Consider the following 21,014-nt stretch of genomic DNA (forward strand, 5'->3'; position numbering starts at 1 on the left):
ATGCCAGTTAGAATGGGGATCATTAAAAAGTCAGGAAACAGCAGATGCTGGAGAGGATGTGGAGAAACAGAAACACTTTTACACTATTGGTGGGAGTGTAAATTACTTCAACCATTGTGGAAGACAGTTTGGCGATTCCTCAAGGATCCAGAATCAGAAATACCATTTGACCCAGGAATCCCATTACTGAGTATATACCCAAAGGATTATAAATCATTCTACTATAAAGACACATGCACACGTATGTTTATTGTGGCACTGTTCACAATAGCAAAGACTTGGAACAAACCCAAATGGCCATCAATGATAGACTGGATTAAGAAAATGTGGCACGTATACATCGTGGAATACTATGCAGCTATAAAAAAGGATGAGCTCATGTCCTTTGCAGGGACACAGATGAAGGTGGAAACCATCATTCTCAGCAAACTAACACAGGCACAGAAAACCAGACACTGCATGTTCCCACTCATAAGTGGGAGTTGAAAAATGAGAACATATGGATACAGGGAGGGGACAAACACACACTGGGGCCTGTCAGGGGGTGGGGGGCTGGGGGTGGATAGCATTAGGAGAAATACCTAATGTAGATGATGGACTGATGGGTGCAGGAAACCACCATGGCACGTGCATACCTATGTAACAAACCTGCCTGTTCTGTACATGTATCCCACAACCTAAAGTATAAAAAAAAAAAAAATCTCCTGGTGTCACTTCTGCCATTCAAAGCCAAATGTTCTTCTAAATCTAGGTATTCATTAAATTAACATTGTAGAGGGTTTGTTTTTTAATGAAAAAGTTTTTTTGAAACCTCACTAATTGGTATAGTGACTCTTGCATGGCTCTTCCATCGGTATGCATATTTAAGTTTGAATTATTGCTAAATCCTCTTTGTGAATAACCAACTTGGCCTTGTTCTTTAGTTCTGTGTCAACCTATTTGGTAGAAAGTGGCAAAAGTAGAGGCAAGAATATCTCAAATCATGCAAGTGATGCTGAACTCAGTTTCTGTCATATATTTAAGCACATCTGATTATGGCCAACGTTTCCCTTCAACTTTCACTCTACATGATTGCAATATAGTTTTTCCATGAGTAAGTGAGAAGTGCAGATAATACTTTCAAAACAAAACAAAACAATGTTGGTGTTTAATAAGACCCTGAATAAGCTATTGATCTGTGAATTAGCACCAGGCACGATGTGAAGTAGTTGACATATATTATCTCATATCACCTTCTTAATAACTTAATGAGGTGCTATTATGATAAATATTTTAGGGTGAAAAGGACTAATCATTAAGAAGTGAGGTCGCTTGCCAAAGTTTACATAGTAAGTAAGTGGTGGACCTGGGATTTTGACTCATTGATTAATTGACTTAACAAATAATTAAGTGTCTACTATGCACCATGCAGTGTACTAGGGAGGGAAGAACCATTTACTTTCTCCTCAGTGACTCTAAGGCAGATTTAAGGTACGGCTTCTCTAAGCTCTTGGGTTGTCATTTGCCGCAGGACACAGACAAAGAAACTAGATTGATTTTCCTCCTTGTCAAGCCCGATCATGGTGATGATTTTAAAAAATATTATTAATGATTACCTTTGGCTTCTAATCCCTAACATGATATACTTATCTATTGATTACAGAAATCTTTGCTTTAGTTTTATTTTCCAAGCAAACACAAAATGTGATGGTAGGAAAAAAGAGTCCAGGTTGTTCCTTTCATAAAATCTTATTCCTAGGTTTCTCTCTTGTGGCACTTTTAAAAAAAGTATCCATGAAAGCCAAGGATTGATTTAAATAACCATTAGGAAGAGCTTAATGTTGACAAGTAGAAGTCAAGTTTGTTTTAGAAAAACAATAGGAAAACCTCTTATATACTGTCTGCAATGCTAAATAAATATTTCTCATCAGCAGAAATATCTGCTTATTACATTTTTGTCTTCGTGATTAGTATGCTTTATTCCTGACACCAACTTGAAAAAAGACGCAATAAATGAGAAATTTAAATAACACAGGTATAAGACTGTTAACCTTGGGATCAAGGGATTATTTGTTAATATTTTTTAAATGATAATACCTTTATATTAAGGCTAGGTTCTAGACGCACCTCACATTCTCCACCCCTTTCTGGCTTTGTAGAAGCCATGAGTGGGTCTGTGGAATAAAGCCTTAGCCATCTCGTGTGGTTGTTGTTTGCTACTACAGCAGTAGCCATAGCTCTTACCCTCCCCTAGGAACAGCAAGTTGCATTGCTATCCTGGTTTCCCAGAAACAGTAATAAAAAAAGAGTAGGAAGTATAATGGTAGACTACATGGTGGCACTAGTGGTGGACCAGGTGAAGTATATTGGATATCTGAGACTAGATGGGTTTTTTTTAAGTGTACTTACATAGGATCAAACAACATTTAACTTTCTGAATATGCATTTAGTAAGTATAAGGCACACGTTGTTTCTGTACATTCATTTTCATGGAAGGTGTGTGTGTGTGTGTATGTGTATGTGTGCACGCATGCTCAGATGTGTAGAAGACAAGGATTATAGAAGTAAAATAATAATGCAAGATATGCAAAATTTAAACAGTTAAAATTTTAGGAAACCTACATGATTTCTAATGTTGCAAGATAAGAAAGCTTCTGCTAAAACCAACATATACAAAAATGTTGCTTATGAAATACTTTTGTAGTGATTTCACCCATGAGCAATGGAAAAAAAGGAAAGTTATTTAATATATTAGAAAACCCTAAGAAACATGGTCTATGGTCACTCCCTCTCTGGCACCTTTACCATAGTGATGACAGAGCTATGCGGAAAAGAATTTCTGTGCCAGTTCAGCCATCTGCTGTCGGCTCACAAATGGAGTGAACAGTCTAAAAGGAAAGTTTGTTTTGAGGTGCCATTCCCATGTGCATACAGTCCACAAACTGCAGTGTATAAACGTGGCTCAGTCTAATACCAAGTAAGACTTGGTTTTTTGAAGAGCATATTGCACAGCATTTTCTGGAAATGCTCCCGATATTAGATACATGTCACATTTGCATAGAAACATATGGTCTTCAATGTGCAATCTCAAATCGTCTACAGAGACTCTGTAATCAGAGATTCCCTGTTTTACCTTCCTTTTATAAGTCAATTTCCACTTAGCAAACTATCACACTATGGTGATTTGGAGGCATTATTTTAATTCCTAATGTAAATATACTTTTAACAGATGTGATTCTATGAATCATATAAAAGCATGTGATATCTTATTAGTTATTAGCTGAAATGATGCCAAGGGGTGTTATGTGCTGGAAACTAGAGCAACCGAGCCAAACCAAGCTCACCCCCATCACTGCCCTCACAGCTGGGTCAGGGAGGTCTGGCCTGGCCCTTGTCCATTCTGAAGGTTGAGAGAAAAATGGCATCTTTATGATGCCCCCTGCCCACTGAGATGCTCAGATATAATTTGCCCTGTCCTTGAAGCAGCCCCACTACTACGAACAGTGGCTCTGAAAATGTGGACTTGACAGATAGTACCTGTCACTGGCTTTCTATCTATCTAGGCTCCATTCCTTTCTGGGCTGCAGGTTTGAAAATGGATGTGCCCCAGGGAACCTGAATACAGTGAGTTCACACACAAGCAGGAAAGAAGTGAGTTTGTTTTGGTTTGGGTTGAGGCAGTTGCTCAAACATGATAGGGAGAAGAGGTAAGGATTTCACTGTGCTTTAACAAAATGCTTCCGTGGTAATCGCTCCTGTATACTGTATAATCACTACACAGAAACAAAGTGTGCACCAAAAGGTAAACAATTTTCCTAGGACAAAACTGCAGCTCCACAAACAACCAAGGGAGCTGTTCAGAAACCTCTTTCCCTGCTCTCTTACTTCCCTGAGTTCATCCCCAGGCCCCAGGGCCTCCCATTCCAGACGTGAAGAGGTGAAGACCAAGCCTGGAATAACTCTGAATACAACACAATTGCTCCTCACGTATCAGCTGTTCTTTTCCCTGTTCACTACTGAGAAAACATAGATAAATCATGGCACTTTCTGTCTAGCATTGAAAATGGTCATTTTAAGAATCAGGGCAGATGCTGGCTACACACAGAAAGCTGCCCAAGGGTAGGCTTGAAGCAAAATAAATTAAGAAACCCATCATGTACTCTTGAGTGCAGGGAAACAAACTGATAATAGCAACAAGTATGCATCCTTTTCAAGTAAAGATAATGAGTCAACCTGCTGATTGCATATTGTGGTGACTGAATACACTGTGCAATGATTAACAAAAGAACTGATTGTTCATAATTCAAGGAATATCTTTCCATTTACTGAGGCTTTACTTAACCTCTAGCAATAGTTTTGTCAAGTTATTCACAAAGGCCATATAAATCTTTTGTTAGATTATTCCAAGGTTCAACATATTTTTGATGCACGCAATTTTAAATGGTAGCTTAGAAAAATCACATCTTCTGCCTGTTGTTAGCATACAGAAATGCAATTGATTTCAGTATGCTGAATTTTTATTCAGCAAAGTTATACATTCTCTTATGAATTTATATGACTTATCATTATATTCTTTTGAGCTTTGTAGTCACATTAGCTATGAATAATGATAGTTCTTACTTTCCAACCTTGAAACTTGCTATGTTTTGAATGTGTCCCTGAAATTTCATAAGTTGGAAACTTAGTCCCCAAATTCGTATGTTGATGGTATTTGGAGGTGGAGCCTTTGGGAGGTAATTAAGATTAGATAAGGCCATCAGAGTGGGGCCCTCATAATGAGACTGGTGGCTTCATAAGAAGAGAAGAGAGATCTTAGCTGGCATGCTCTTGCCCTCTGCCACGTTATGACACAGCAGAAAGGTCCTGACCAGATACCACTGCCACGCTCTAGGACATTCCAGCCTTCAGATCTATGAGCCAAATGAACACTTTTCTTTGTAAATTACCCAGGCTGTGGTATTCTGTTGTTGTAACAACATAAAACAAAGACAATAACTTTTGTTCTTTTACTAGCCATATTACCTTCATTGGACTGGTCATAATGAATATAATCGTGTTTTTTCCCAATCTTAAAAATAATCTTTGAGCATTTTTGCTGTATTTTCCAGTTTTTAAATAGATCTTTTTCTATTAGATTAACGAAACTTTGGCTGGGTTCAGTGGCTCACACCTGTAATCTCAGCACTTCGGGAGGCAAAGGTGGATGAATTGCTTGTGCCTAGGAGTTCGAGACCAGCCTGGGCAACATAGTGAAAATCTGTCTCTACAAAAAAAAAAAAAAAAAAAAAAAAACAGCTAGCCGGGTGTGATGGTGCATGCCTGTAGTCCCAGCTACTTGGGAGGCTATGGTGGGAAGATCACAGGAGCCCAGGAGGCCGAGGCTGCAGTGTGCTGCAATTGTGCCACTGTATTCTAGCCTGGGTGACAGAGTGAGACCTTGCCCCTATACTCCCACCCCCAAAAACTAGAAAAAAAAAGTCCTCTATTTCTAGTTTGATAAGTTTTTAACCATGACTGCATGAGAAATTTTTTAAAATACTTTTTCAGCATCTATTGAGATCACGTAATTGTTTTAATCTGTCAATATGGTGAATTACATTATTGATTATTTATGTTTACGTGACATGACTATTTCATGTTACTCCAGACAGGTATATCTGGAACAAATCCTAGAGGGTTGTGAGATATATATCTATGGATATATACATATATCTGTATCTGTATCTATATCTATTTCTAAATTTGCTTTCCTAGTATTTGTAGTCATATCATCCTTTAACAACATTTTAAGTTCAGATTTATATTTGTTAAGTGTACTTTTTTATTCCTAATATTATTTGTGTCTTTAGTATTTTTTTCTTGATCAGTCTTGTGAGATGTGTATCTATTTGCTTTTTAAAGAGCAAACTATTATATTTATTATATTTATTTTATTTTTTTCTTTGTTCATTGATGTCTGGAATTATTTTTATTATTTTATTTATCTATTTTCTTTAGGTTCTTTCCGTTGTCTTTTTTCTGACATCTTATGTTGGATGCTTAGTTCACTAATTTTCAGCCTCTGTTCCTTTCTGATGAAAAAAAATTAAGCTCACCAATTTTCCTTGAAGAGCCATGATAGCCACACATGTAAAAGGATCAATTTTTAATATACAGAATTTTTTTGTATTTTGTATTTTTCTTACATTAATAATACCGTCTAATTTCCTTTATGATTTCTTCTTTGATCCATTAGTTATTTAAAAGGTCTTCTTAATTTTCAATATGGGTTGACCTAGTTAAGTTTTCTAACTTCATTTCATTGTATTCAAAGAATACTGGGTATAAGAAATTAATCTTTGGCTTTGATGACTCTTGCTTTATGACTTAAATATGTGTGTTTGAATAAAGAGAATGTATTATTTGTGATGAATATCACATTTATAAATTTGTGTCAGATATAGTACTTATGTATATATATATTTTTATATAGCATTTGTTAATTTTATTGCTTAAATTTTATCTATGGTGCCCTCTTATTTCACTGAGACAAATAGATTAACAAATCTCCCATTACATTGCTGAAATGGCCTATTTCTTCTTTCAAACAGAGCTTCAAGCTCATTCATTTTTTTTGGTAATTATTTTACTTGAAACAATAGTTTGGAAGATTCTGGCTATCAAGCATTGAAGACTAACAACCCTAAGAGACAGAAACAAATAAGGTGAGTCTTAACATTACTCCAACTTACTGCCTTGACAGCGTTTCCAGGCTGGGGCCTAAGGCTAAAGTGAGGATAAAACAGAGTTGAGGGAGACCATGGCCTCTAAATTTCACAGGACAAAATATTGGTGAGAGGTGCTCAGAGACAGAGTGTCAGAGATCTGCGAAGACTTGATCAAGTTTATGCACGTGAGAAAACTAAGAAAAACCTACCCGAAAGGATTAGAGATAACAGCGTCAGGGGCCCACAAGGGTAGGGAACAGTGCCTCTTATACCCACCAGTGAGACTGAAAACCTTCCTGGTTCCCAGGGCATTGAGTAGAATACACAGAGTGGCTGGCCTCTGGTGGGCAACAGTAAGCCCTAGACTGACCCTTATTCCAGTTCTGCCTAAAAACCAACAACGTGACCTGGAAGGATAAAACTATTTCCAAGTAACTTAACTCAGTCCCAGAACAACAATCAAAAATATTTGCGGAAGAGAAAAAAACATATCTAATACTCCACAAAGTATAAGTCACAATATCTGATACCCAGATATTGTGGTCAATAGAAACTGACCAGGAATGCAATAAATACCTATATTAGAAAAGAAGATCTCAAATCAATGACATTTTCTATAATGTAAAACTAAATAAAGAAGAACAAATTAAATCCAAAGAAAGTAAATCATAGTCAAAATCAATTATACAAAACAGGGATGGACAAAATTTTTCTATAAAGTGTCAGACAATAAATATTGTCATCTTTGTAAGTCTCCTATGGTTTTGTTGCATATTCTTATTATTTCTTTTTACAACCCTTTAAAAAAGTAAAAATCATTCTTAGATCCAAGGCCTTACAAAAACAGGGCTAAATTTGGTCTACAGACTGTAAATTTACTCAGTACTGAAGTAAAAAGCAAAAAAGAAAAAGAGAGAGAGAAAGAGAGACAGAAATTATAAAAATCAACAGCAAATTAGTTGAGATAGTACAATAGATAAACATGTAGGCAGAGAGAGAAGACATAAATCATAACATCAGCAATGGCAAAGGTTACATCACTATAGATTGTACAGATATTAAAAATATAAAGACAGATTATGGACAATTTTATACCAGTAAATTGGACAACTTGGATGAAATGGACAAATCCTTTGAAAGACACAGTCAGTCAATAAAAAAGAGATAATAACCTGAATAGAATTTGTTGAAGAGACTGAATTTGTAAAAACCTTCCAGTGAATTCTAGCAAATATTTAGGGTAAAAATTATATGAATCTACACAAACTTTAGCAGAAAATTAAAAAGGAATGACTGGCCTGGCGCGGTGGCTCACGCCTGTAATCCTAGCACTTTGCGAGGTTGAGGTGGGTGGATCACTTGAGGTCAGGAGTTCAAGACCAGCCTGGCCAATATGGTGAAACCTCATCTCTACTAAAAATACAAAAATTAGCCAGGCGTGTTGGCACGCGCCTGAAATCCCAGCTACATGACGGGGCAGAGGCAGGAGAATCGCTGGAACCCAGGAAGCAGAGGTTGCAGTGAGCTGAGATCACGCCACTGCACTCCAGCCTGGGCAAGAGAGTGAAATTCTGTCTCAAACAAACAAATAAACAAACAAAAAACGAATGACTACTTCCCAACTCACTCAATGAAGCCACCACTGCCATGATACCAAAACCAGATAAAATATTACATTCCTCATAAACAGATAAAAAATTAACATTTTCACAAATGAAATTCAACACTGTATTTTAAAAAGTGCATTATGATCAAGTAGAGTACATTCCAACAATGAGAGGTGATGCAAAATGGGAAGAGAAGTAAACTTCCTTGCCCTGAGAAAGAGAATCTATGAAAAACCTACAGCTAACTTTATAGTTGACGGTAAAAGACTGAAGTCTTTCCCCTTAAAAGGAGGAACACAGTGAGGATGTCTGCTCTCGTCACTTCTATTCAACATTGTACTGGAGGTTTTAGTCAATGCAATAATTCAAAATAAAGAACTCCAGATAAACAAAAGACATCCAGGCTGGGAAAGAAGAAGAAAAACTGTCTTCCTTCAAAGATGGCATAGTTTCTATGTGAAAATCCTATGGGAACTCCTACCAGAAGTACTAAGTGAGTTTAGCCAAGTTGGAAGAGAATAAGCTCAATATACAAAATTAATTGTATTTCTACATACTAGCAACAAACTGTTGGAAATTAAAATGTTAACACTACCATTTACCACATCATTTAAAAAAATATAAAACAGGAAAACATCTGACCAAACAACAGAAAAAAACAGAAGAGACATTGAAAACCCAAAACAAAACACCACTGAGAGGAAATAAAGTAGCCTCAAGTAAATGAAGTATGTTATGTTATGGGTTAGAAGACTCAGTGTTGTCAAAATATCAATACTCTCCAAATTCATCTATAGATTCATTGCAATCCTAATCAAAATCCCAACAGGCTTTATTTATTTATTTTAGAAACTGACAAAGTGATTCTAAATTTTATAGAGTAACACAAATGACCTGGAATATCTAAAACAAAGTTAGAGAACACTACCAGACTTTTAGAACTAATCAACCTACCATAAAAAAGAGTACATTATTGGTACAAATACAGACAAATAGATCAATAGAACAGAAGACTCCAGAAACAGACACAAACATGTTGACAACTGATATTGATAAAGGAGCAGAGGCTATTCAGTGCAGAATGAATAGTCTTTTCAAAATACCATACTGTAGCAATTAGAGATTGATATGCAAAAAATGACCTTTGATTTCTGCTTTACATCGTATACAAAATTAACATACAATTGATCATAGTCTTAAATTTAAAACATAAAACTATATAACTTGTAGAAGAAAACAAAATAACTCCTTTATGATCTTGGGTTAAGAAAAAATTTTTTAGCTACGATCCCCAAAGCATGACAAAAAAAAAAAAAGAGCAAATTTACAAATTAAATGTGTCAAATTTAAGACTTTCTGCTTGTGAAACATACTATTAATATATAGAAAAGACAAGTCACAAACTTGGAGAAAGCATTTGCAAGTTATATATCTGATAAAGAGGACTTATGTCTGTAATGTAGCACATGCAGAACTCAATGGTAAGAAAACAACCCACCAGCCTGGGCAACAGAGCGAGACCCTGACTCTATAAAAAATAAAAAAATAATAAAAATCCAAGCAAGGTGGCATGTGCCTGTAGTCCCATCTCTTCAGGAGGCTGAGATGGGAGGATCACTTGAGCCTAAGGAGGTTGAGTCTGCAGTGATCCAAGATCCTGCCCCTGTACTCCAGCCTGGGCCACAGAGCGAGACCATGTTTCCAAAAATAAAAATAAAAAGTAAAATAACCCAATAAAAAGTGGAAAATGAAGAAAACAACCCAATTAAAAAAATGGGCAAAAGATTTGAATGGACACTGCAGCAAAGAAGACATATAGATGGCAAATAAGTACCTGAGAAGATGCCCAGCATTACTTTCTATTAGGAAAATGCAAATTAAGACCACAATGAGATACTACTACACACCTGTCAAATTGAATACCTTTTAATTAAAAGGTAGACCAAACCAAGTCTTGTCAAGAATGTAAAACAACTAGAATTCATCTGTGTTTCTGATCTAAATGGAAAATGGTACAACTACTTTGGAGAAGAGATTGCCATTTTCTTTGGGACCAGGCCATTTCTCAGCAAGGTATTTGCACAAGAGGCAAAAAAAAGCACATGACTACACAAAGAATTGTATACAAATGTCCAGCTTTACATGTACTCGTCAAAACCTATTTAAACCCAAATGTCAGAACAGATAAACAAACTGTAGTATATTTATGCAATGAAATAATACTCTGCAATAAAAAGGAAGGTACTTGTAAAATACACTATAACATAGATGAATCTCAAAATGATTGTAATGGATGAAAGAATCCAGTCAAAATGTATATACCCTGAGGTTTTTGTGTGTTTGTGTGTGTGTGTGTGTGTGTGTGTGTATGTGTGTGCATTTATAAAAATATATATGTAACTTTTTTGCTAGAGTTTTTTTCCTGTGGTATAAAAACAAGGTAGTTTTCCTACCACCTTTGAGTAGATAAGTGTACTTAACATTAAATGTCAAAGCTAGACACCAGAAAGGTTTTGAGCCATCCCCTCTGGACACCAGAGTGCTACTTGTTCTAACATACCCTACTGGGTCAGATACAAATGAAAGACAGACTGCAGCAGGGGACACAGAGCTCAGTAATATTGACAGCGGGGTTCAAAAGGATTTGAGACATGGACTTCACAAATAGCAGCACCATAGGTCTCCCTGAAGCACTCCCAGTGAATTCATATGGTCGGCAATATCTGGAAAATCCCTGCACCCAGGTCAACCCACCAGAGGGCCCTGAGAACTAGAACTACTTTTTATCACTGTGTTTCAGGTAGTCTATGAAGCAGAAAAGGCAGATTACGGCAAGTTGTCACAATGAACAAGGTGAATCAAACCAAAGGACTGCCTTTACTTAAGCATACAACAGAAAAGGCTGTGTGTCAAACTTTCTGAACCATTTATCTTTTATAGACTGCTGAAGACTGTTGAGTTCAGCGTCTCTTAATCCAAAGCACTGTTTTAGGAAAGATAATCTACGCGGCAAAAAATCTGGTCAGGTCAGTGTGACTGTGCATCGTGGGGCCATCTTGATTATGAAAAACTCTAATAGGGGAGGAGAGAGACTTTCAGTAACAATCACTCAGGGGAAAGCAATGGCATCACCCTGAAGGGCATGGATTAACAGACAAATAGTGAAGCAGGTTAAAATCTAACAGTCACATTCCTGTAAAAGATATTTTCATCTCACGTCTAATTATTTTCTTTTCCATTGCTCTTCTCTAATTAGTACTTGCTTAGTAATGGAAGCACTGAGAAAGGACAGAGGGAGTATTATAATTCCAGCAACAGAAAGCTAGACACCTCATTTTCTAGATTTGATTGCACATCTTAAAAGTATCCATTTTTTCCCCAAATTTAAATGGCACCTATAATGGCATAATTTAAACTTTAAGTAGATGAGATGAATAGATGGTGACTGAATGCAGCATGCTTACTTCAAAACAAAAATGTGGGTTCCTTATTTCCTAATGAGTAAACAAAAATAGAACTTTCTCTATAATTTTCAATGCTGTATTTTATTTTGATTACCTTTACTAGTATGTTGAACGAGAAGTTTTTCACACACCAATGTCCACTACAAATGTTTTTAGAAGTTCTCACTAAGTGGTGGTAGCAGACCAATGCCACCCTGCTCTCAACCTCATCGTGTGGCAGGTTGATTTAAGCAGCTTCCCATATTTTCCAAGTGCTGGTTTTATTTTCATCCCCTTAAACAATGAAAGTCACATTAGAGTTGACTCTAAGCTACCTAGGGTAAGAATGGACAGTTAGCAGAAAATACATAAGCAATCACCAAATCTAATTTTTATCTTTCTCTCGAATACACAGCACAAAAATTACTGGAACTGCTAAAAAAAAAAAAATGAAATTGAGTGTTAAGCATTTCAGCAGCTATTCTTTCACATATATTAAACGCTATTTAGCTATTATATATTATATACATAAAATAAATGCTAAATGCTAAAATGTTAAATTTTACAAATTAAGTATACATATATGAATAAAATTTAAAAAATTCATATTCATATATGTGTACTTAATTTTTTGAAGAATATTAAAGGTAAGACAAATATAGAGACAGGAATAACACACAATCTGCAAAAATTAACTTTTGGATTCATCAACTATGTAGTTTACCTTGTACATAGTTCCTGGAATTTTTGGAAAGTAGCATGATATAATAGAAAGAACATAGACATTAGAATTAGATAGACTCATATTGAAACCCCACAGCCTGCTTGATTTTGAGCATGTATTACTTAAGTTGCAGTGTCCTCATCTGTGAAATTCCATATAAATCCAGTATGGGGCTTGACCAGTTTTATGTGTCTATAAGTGTCAGTATGTGCTAGTACATACTGGCTAGCAAACAATGTACAGTTTCTAATATGCAAATACGCCAAAAGTAGGGACAAACTGTACACTTACAACTTAAGCATGCAATTCTCCATAGCTTTTATAATGATTGTAGTTGTATTATTATTTTATCATTATAAGTTCCACAAGTTTCCTTGACTATCTGAATATAACCAAACCAGTTTCCTTTATCCATTCATATGAAATGGATGTATTTGTCTAGAATTTAATTCTGCAGCGTATGGAACTTTGTCTCTGCAATGTTATGTATTCCTGTGACATTCTCTAGACCATTCTCAACCAAAGAGGGAGGTATATACACCATTCCTTGATTTTTAAAAACTTACCAGTAAAAGAAAACTAAGAGAGCGGTTACTATCATACCTCAGCATTTTAAATAGCAAGGCAAAAGCACAAATCCTCTGACCATTTACTCACAATTGCTCACGAGACAGAGAGTGGCAACTTTTAGGAAGATAAGATGAGAATAAAATTGCATCACAAAGCAGTCTCTTGATTACCAATATTAAAATCATTTGTACTTATCATGAACAATAGGGAGATCAGACCTTCTTCTAACTCTAAATGAGTAATATAACAGATTATAGTCTCTATTTTGGCCAGAATCACAAAATGTACTTTTTAAACTATACTTTAAAAGTATGGATCATATGAGGTATGCATAAAAATGAGATGGGATTTCCACCTCTAATTAGCAAGCTGGAAAAGCTAGAGTAAGTGTATGGCAAATCTCTACTATAGCCAATTATATTCCAACGAAGCAATAAAGCATACATTTATTACATAACTTAACAGATATAAATATATATATTTTTAGTTCCCTCCTCCCTTCGTTATGCTGAGGAATTTTCCTCTGGACAGTGCTATCCTCAGATGTTTTACTCATATATTATTTGTCTTTACTAAGCGAATAAATTACTAGTTTATTTATGCAGTTATCCATATATGGAGACTTAAAATATCATATGAAAGTTTTTTTTAAACACAAACACAATTTACTTTTCCTCAGTCAATTAAAAAAATAATATTATTACTCTCACTTAAACAAAAGAATATACATCAACAACAGAAATACTCATTAAATGGAACTATGTCAGGCTCTGTGGGAGATTAGAAATATAAAGCCTATAAGACAGTCTACAGGTTTGAATTTCTCTTTAAAAATATTTATTATATTTTTCTGTTTTCATAGAATTAGAGAATAATATATAGTTTCATGTTATATTGATAATACAGAAATTGAGACTTTATTTACAATGTGATTATAAGTGTTTGAAATTATGTTCTAGGCTAGACATCTAAAATGTCTCACATTATTTAATTAAGAGACTTTTTAAAACACAATATATGAGAACTGGAACTTAAATTTTAAAACCATCTTTAATCTATATATATATATATATATACTACAATTTAGTTTTTCATTTTTTGTGTATATATATACATGTATATATATACACACATATGTGTGTATATATGTATATGTGTGTGTGTATATATATATACACACACAGACATACACACATATATATCATTTCTGAGAGGAGTCAGGAAATACCTCTAAACAATATATACTGTTTCTCTGAAGTCCTTCACCAATTATTTCCCATATTAAGTACTGAAACAAAAACCATTTATCTAACTGCAGCTGTAGTAGCAAGAAGAAAAGCCCATTTCTTCAACATGAATAAAAGGCAAAAGTAAGCAGGAAAGTGGGTTGGAGATGAAAAAAGAAATTACTCAGGACAAACTGGGTATTTCCTTTTGAACCAAATTTTTTAAAAAACATAGTCAATTTTGATGGATTCTAACATTCATCTCAGGGACCCTGAGTGACATAAAGGAAACCAAGTCAGGAACAAGGTCTCTGTCTTGGGAAGTCTCCTGTGAGGCAGAATTTGTTTACAAGGTAAAGGATTAATTAGGTTTACTTTAACTGATCTATTTGACAAATACTCAAATGTAAATTATTAAGAACAAAGATCAACCCATCAAAAGAAATGAAGATTCTGCTATAAGTGCCCAGCAGATCCGTCTATAGGTTGATACAGGGAGTACTTATACAGGAGTCTTGTTGGTCCTCCAGTATACAGGGGTATCTCAGACATTCTGTGTGAGGGCACTGCGGGCACTTTACACCTGCCACATTCACAGACAAGGCCGAAACCACCAACGTGACCTTTATTATCTCCCTTCAATGTAGAGTTCTGTAATTAAATATCTTCTACCCTTGGTCACTACTGCTTGGCAGGATTACGCTATTCAATAAATTGACTATGTAATGTAGAAAGCAGAAAATGTTCTTGCAGCTTTAATCTTCTCTAACTGAAAGATGCTAATCTTTCTACTCTGTGTTCCTAAATTGTGCCCCTTACTGCTCTCATAGCCTCCCCACAACCCCCATCCCATTTCTTCCAAGCCATCATTTCCTCTTTCAGGACAAAAAATGACTACAGTGTTCCGTGAATATAATGTCACGGTTTACACCATGGTAAGACACTGTTTCACTATGACTGCTGTAAGGTGGCCACGTGCATCCCAGACCACCATAGTAGACTATAATATCTAAGAAATAATCTAATATATAGTATATAGATTTTTTTTGCTTGGTCAAAACAAAGTTTAAATTCCAATACTAAGATCACATAAAGTTATTTTGAGGATATCAACAAACTGATTCTAAAGCTTAACTGGAGAAGAAGAAGACCCAGAAAAGCCTACACAACACTGAAGAAGAACAAATATCATTGGTACCACCCAACTTTAATGCTTACTATAATGTCATAGCAATAAATAAAGTGTGATTATTAGTTTAAAAAAAAAAAAAGACAGATAAGATAAGACAACAAACAAATCAATGGAGATCCCAGAAATAGATCCACACAAATACAGTCAACTGATCTTTGACAAAGAGGCAAAGGCAATAGACTGGAGAAATAATCATCTTTTCAAAAAATGATGCTGGAACAAATAGACATCCACATGCAAAAAATAGAATAAATCATTACAGCTTACGTCCTTAACAAAAATCAACTAAAAATGCACCATAAACTTCAATATAAAATGCAAAACTATAAAACATGGAGAAGACAACAAATGAGATCATCTAGATGATCTTGGGTTTGCTGGTGATTTTTTAGATGTAACACCAAAGGCACAATCCATGAAAGAAATAATTGATAGGCAGGGCTTCATTAAAATTAAAGACTTCTGCTCTGCAAAAGACACTCTCCAGAGGATGAAAAGCCAAGTCACAATCAGAGAGAAAATATTCACAAAATATATATCTGATAAAGGACTAGTATCCAAGATATACAAAGAAGTCTTGCAACTCAGATACACACAAGTAAGGGACCCATTTTAAAATGGTCAAAAGATCTAAGCAGACATCTTACCAAAGGAAAAATAAATAAATAAATACAGCTAGCACGTAAGCATATTAAAAGATGCTCATCATCATATGTCATTATGGAATTTAGAAATAAAACAAAATTAGATAGTACTGCCCACCTAGTTGATGGCTAAAATTCAGAACACTGATAACAGCCGATGTCAGTGAGAATGTGGAGTGAAAAGAACTCTCATTCATCGCTGGTGGGAATGCAAAACGTTACGGCCAGTTTGGAAGATAGTTTGGCAGTTTCTCACAAAACTAAGCAGATTTACTATGCGATCCAGCCATCACACTTGATTCATATCTGGACAATACCTGGAAACAAGATGTTCATTAATGCATCAGCAGGTGAATGAACAAACTCTGGTTTATCCTTACAATAGAATATTATGCAGCAATAAAAAGAATTATTGAGTCACAAATAGATATGAAGGAAATTTAAATCTGTATCTCTAAGTGAAAGTCTGTCTGTAAAGGCTATATACTTTCTGGCTCTAACTAAAAGATATTTGGAAAAAGCAAAACTATATATAGAAGCAGTGAAAGATTAGTGGTTGCCACGGGGTTCAGGAGAAGGAGGGAGGGATGAGTACGTGGAGCACAGGGTATGTTTAGGGCAGTGGTACTCTTCTGCATGATGTTATAACGGTGGATACACGCCAATAGGCATTTGCCAAAACCCACAGAATGTACAACACAAAGAATGAAGCTTAATGGAAGCTATGGACTTCAGTTAATAATAACGTATCAATATTGCTTCACCAATTATAACAAATGTAACACACAAATGTAAGATGTGTTATTAACAGGGGAAAGTGTATGTGTGTGTTAGGGGAGAAATAAGGAAACTGCAATTTTTCTGTATATGCAATTTGTCTGTAATCCTAAAATTGCTCTAAAAGTTAGTTTATGAATTTTAATAAAAAATTTGAAATATTTTTCCAAATCTTTATTTTTCACTTGCCATACTAAAAGTTACCTGGCATGATTCTTTCCAATCTTGTAAGCTATCAAAATATTTCCACAATCTAATTCAATCAGCTTGGTATTTTACTGTTTGAAAATCTTAGCATTATTTACAGATTTAAGGTTTTTCTGTTCCTTCTTTTTAAAATAATAATTGTTTAATGAAAGCATTTCTGGCTACAAATTTACATTTCTCTGTTCATAAAAGAAATTATTTTTGGTTTCTTATCTTTAAGACAATGCCGTATTCATGATAAAAAATATACTTCACCAATTTTGAAATCATTCTAGTAGATACTATTAAAGATCATTAAAAACTCTTGAGTGGATGCATTTAGCTCTCTAAATCTAGAGTGCAGCATATCATAAAGTATCTCCTATCCCTATCTTAACATTTTAGATTTTTTTTTCTCCAAAGTAGTGCTCACTATCAGAAATCACCTTGTTTAGGCCAGGCGGAGTGGCTCACGCCTGTAATCCCAAAGGCCCAGGCGGGTGGATCACTTGAGGTCAGGAGTTAGAGATAAGCCTGGCTAACATGGTGAAACTTCTTATCTACTAAAAATAAAAAAAATAGCTGGGTGTGGTGGCGGGTGCCTGCAATCCCAGGCACTGAGGAGACTGAGTCAGGAGAATCATTTGAACCTGGGAGGTGGAGGTTGCAGTGAGCCGAGGTTGTGCTAGTGCTTCAAAAGAATGGTAACCTTTATGTAGTTGTATTTCCCATAAAACCTCTGTCCACTGTTGATACAGTCAGACATCTTTTCTTCTTTTTTGAATATTAAAAATAAGCAAATAAAATAAGTCATTTGTTCTTTAAAAAACAAACAAACAACAAAAACCCTACAAACACAAAATCATGTAAACCAGAAATCTTTCACAGAGGTCAATAAGTCAAAGGTAGCCAGGCGCGGTGGCTCATGCCTGTAATCCCAGAACTTTGGGAGGCCGAGGCAGGTGGATAAAGGGTCAGGAGATCGAGACCATCCTGGCTAACAGTGCAACCCCGTTTCTACTAAAAAACACAAAAAAATTAGCCGGGTGTGTTGGCGGGCGCCTGTAGTCCCAGCTACTCGGGAGGCTGAGGCAGGAGAATGGTATGAACCTGGGAGGCGGAGCTTGCAGTGAGCCAAGACTGCGCCACTGCACTCCAGCCTGGGCGACAGAGCAAGACTCTGTCTCAAAAAAAAGAAAAAAAAAAAAAAAAGAAGCAGCAGCAGAACATGCCAAAGGTAAATACCGGCAATGAAACACCAACAGTGGTAAGATCCTTGTGAGGCTCTCGCTCCACCTTTCTCATTACTTCTATGTTTCCCTGGCACACCATGGGCCAGTGCTTACTAAGACCTCTGCTTAGTGATAGAGTTAGTGCGTCTGCACCTCTGACTGTGCTGGGCATGAGACATACTGATTAAAAATGATAAGAGGATAAAGGAACTGGCCTTTGAGAGACAACATGGATAAATGATGAATTTCTGAATTACATTTTTGGCAGCTTTGATCATTACTGAAAATTTAAATGAAAAACAAAACAAAGCAAAACAGAGTCCCAGGATTTGAGAAGTGCCTTTTATCTTAAGTGAAATGTTCTCATCAGAAACTTTGGCATCCCATCCAGTGCCTTTGATGCTGGCTGTGAAACAAGACAATCCATCTTCTTAGCTGGGAAGACAGGCCATTCACCACCCAGGAAACCATAACTTGTCAACATCAGTCAAGTTGATACGTCAACATTTTTACTTCAGAAGTTGGCTTTGCATTTGGAGTGGCTCATTAGGGGAAGAGAGAGAGAGAGAAGGGTTATGGACCAAAGTGTGTTTCTCAAAAATTCGTATGTTGAACCCCTAACCCCCAATGTGATCGTATTTGGAGGTAGGGCCTTTCAAAGGTGCTTAGGGTTAGATGAGGTCACGAGGATGGGGTCACAAGCCAGGATTGGAAGCTTGATAAGATGAAAAAAAAAAAAAAGAGTGAGCTCTTTCTCCTCTGTGTGAGGACACAGCAAGAAGGCCTCTCTCTGCAGGCCAGGAAGAGAGTCCTCACCAGCAACCACCTTCATCTTCAACACTCCAGCCTCCAGAACTCAGAGAAATAAACATGTGCATTTAAGTGCCCAGTCTATGAGACTTTTTTTTATAGTAGCTGGAGCAGACTAATACCAACAGACCAAGAGAGAGAAAATGGAGAGGAATTTTCTGGCTTGTCTTTCAATTATTCTTTATTTATAAAAAAGCCACATTGATTTCTGCAGCAGTGATGCAAGTGTGCTGTGCATAGGTTTGATGTTCTGTTCAAATTAAGTTTAAGTTTTTCCACTAAAGGAATTACTAGTGTTAATATGCCAAGAGTCCTATCTGCTCATGTACTTCCAGTCTCTGTAAACACGTGCAGCCTGATATCAAAGCAAACCTTGAGGTCATTAACTATAACATTCTTGGAGAAACAACTGAAGACCTACTAAGAAAAAAGTATCAAATAACTAAAGCTGTCAATTACCATTCCACCCCAAAAAGAAGGAAGGCATGTATACGAATTATGAAAAATAGGGATTGTGCAACTCTCAGATTTTCAACAATGAATTGCTCACGTTCTATACCGTGTGTGTTAAATGTTTAAAAGTAAAAGATCCCAAACATTTTGCCAAATATGCAGTGTTCCAAAGAGAAGTATCAAAAGGATACTCATTTATAAAATTATGGTTCAGTAGATAAATTATAAAGCCTCTAAGAACATGCTGTTACTTCTACTTGTCAATTTATAAATTGACTCAAGTCTACATTTAATTTATGACAAATCAAATCATCTCAAGAATGTTTTTGTTATTTTTCTCTACCATGTAAAACATATGTTTTAAAAGTTGTATCCTATGAATTTTAGAATTTAGCTGTTTGGAACATACAAACCACATTTCTGTGACTCAAAATAGTATAATGCTTAGTTACCTAACTTTAAAAAAGTAAAAGTAATGCATTGAGATTTTTGGAGACGGGAGGTGGGGGACACAAGTGTAAAATAACCGAAAAATAATCCTATTTGAATTAAAATCTCATAATATTAAAAATCAATTTCTACTGAAAATTACACCCATTTCTCTATTTTATTTTTCTTCCTTTTGGGATAGAAGAAAATTCTGTTAGATAAATCAGACTAATATGGGAGACATTGTAAATATTAAGAAACAATAGTAGGAGAAGGCAGATCCACATTCAAATTTCTTGCTCTTTCTGGTATTCCCATCCAAAAACAGCTGTGAACCAGCACTCAAGGTGGCCAGGGTACTTGAGTAAGCCTCCTCTCACCCAGAAAAAACTTTGTTCCACAAAAAACTATCCTTCACAATAAAAAACACTATTCTATAAAAATTGTTTCCCCTGACTTGAGTTACGGGAAAGAGGGTTAGCTTCACTTCGCCCTCCATGCCCCTGCCCAGCCACGTGTCTGTATGAGTGCCCTGCAGAGGCCGTTCAAAGTACATTGTCCAAAGCCCCTCTTTGAAAATCTTTTGATGCTGCTGTAATTCAGTTTGGTTTCTATGTTGAATCTGAAGTTCTGTGTTACCAGTAACCCCCTTTCTGTATGAGAAAACGTATTTTTCTATACAAACCCATAGGCCGTCAAGGTACCTGTATTTAATGTACCTCCATTTAGTAGCTAATAAATATGTCTATTTGAAAATTGTTTATTCTTCCATACTTAATCATAGTGAACTATAAATCCAAACTTGACAGCGCAAGAAAAGTGACATTTTTCTTCTTTCATTTCTATGCTACTTTTTTCCAAATTATTTCTTGTTCTTTTTTAAAATGAAGCAAAGACATCATCACTGTTCACTAGCATGTCTTCAGTTAACAAAAACCTTTTAAAAAGATTATTTGAAATGCATATGCAATATGCATGACTATGCTAACATGATTATATACTATCAGATATTGTGATATAAAATTACAACTCACT

General features: G+C 35.7%; 1 protein-coding gene across 4 annotated transcripts in view; it reads right to left on the reverse strand.

Annotated features, from left to right (window-relative positions):
- The window catches only part of PRKN (parkin RBR E3 ubiquitin protein ligase), a 1,377,993-nt gene that overhangs the window by 991,503 nt on the left and 365,476 nt on the right, over nucleotides 1–21,014 (reverse strand). The window lies entirely within an intron of this gene.

Source organism: Pongo pygmaeus, chromosome 5 (genome assembly GCF_028885625.2).
Source record: "Pongo pygmaeus isolate AG05252 chromosome 5, NHGRI_mPonPyg2-v2.0_pri, whole genome shotgun sequence".
Classification (NCBI taxonomy): domain Eukaryota; kingdom Metazoa; phylum Chordata; class Mammalia; order Primates; family Hominidae; genus Pongo; species Pongo pygmaeus.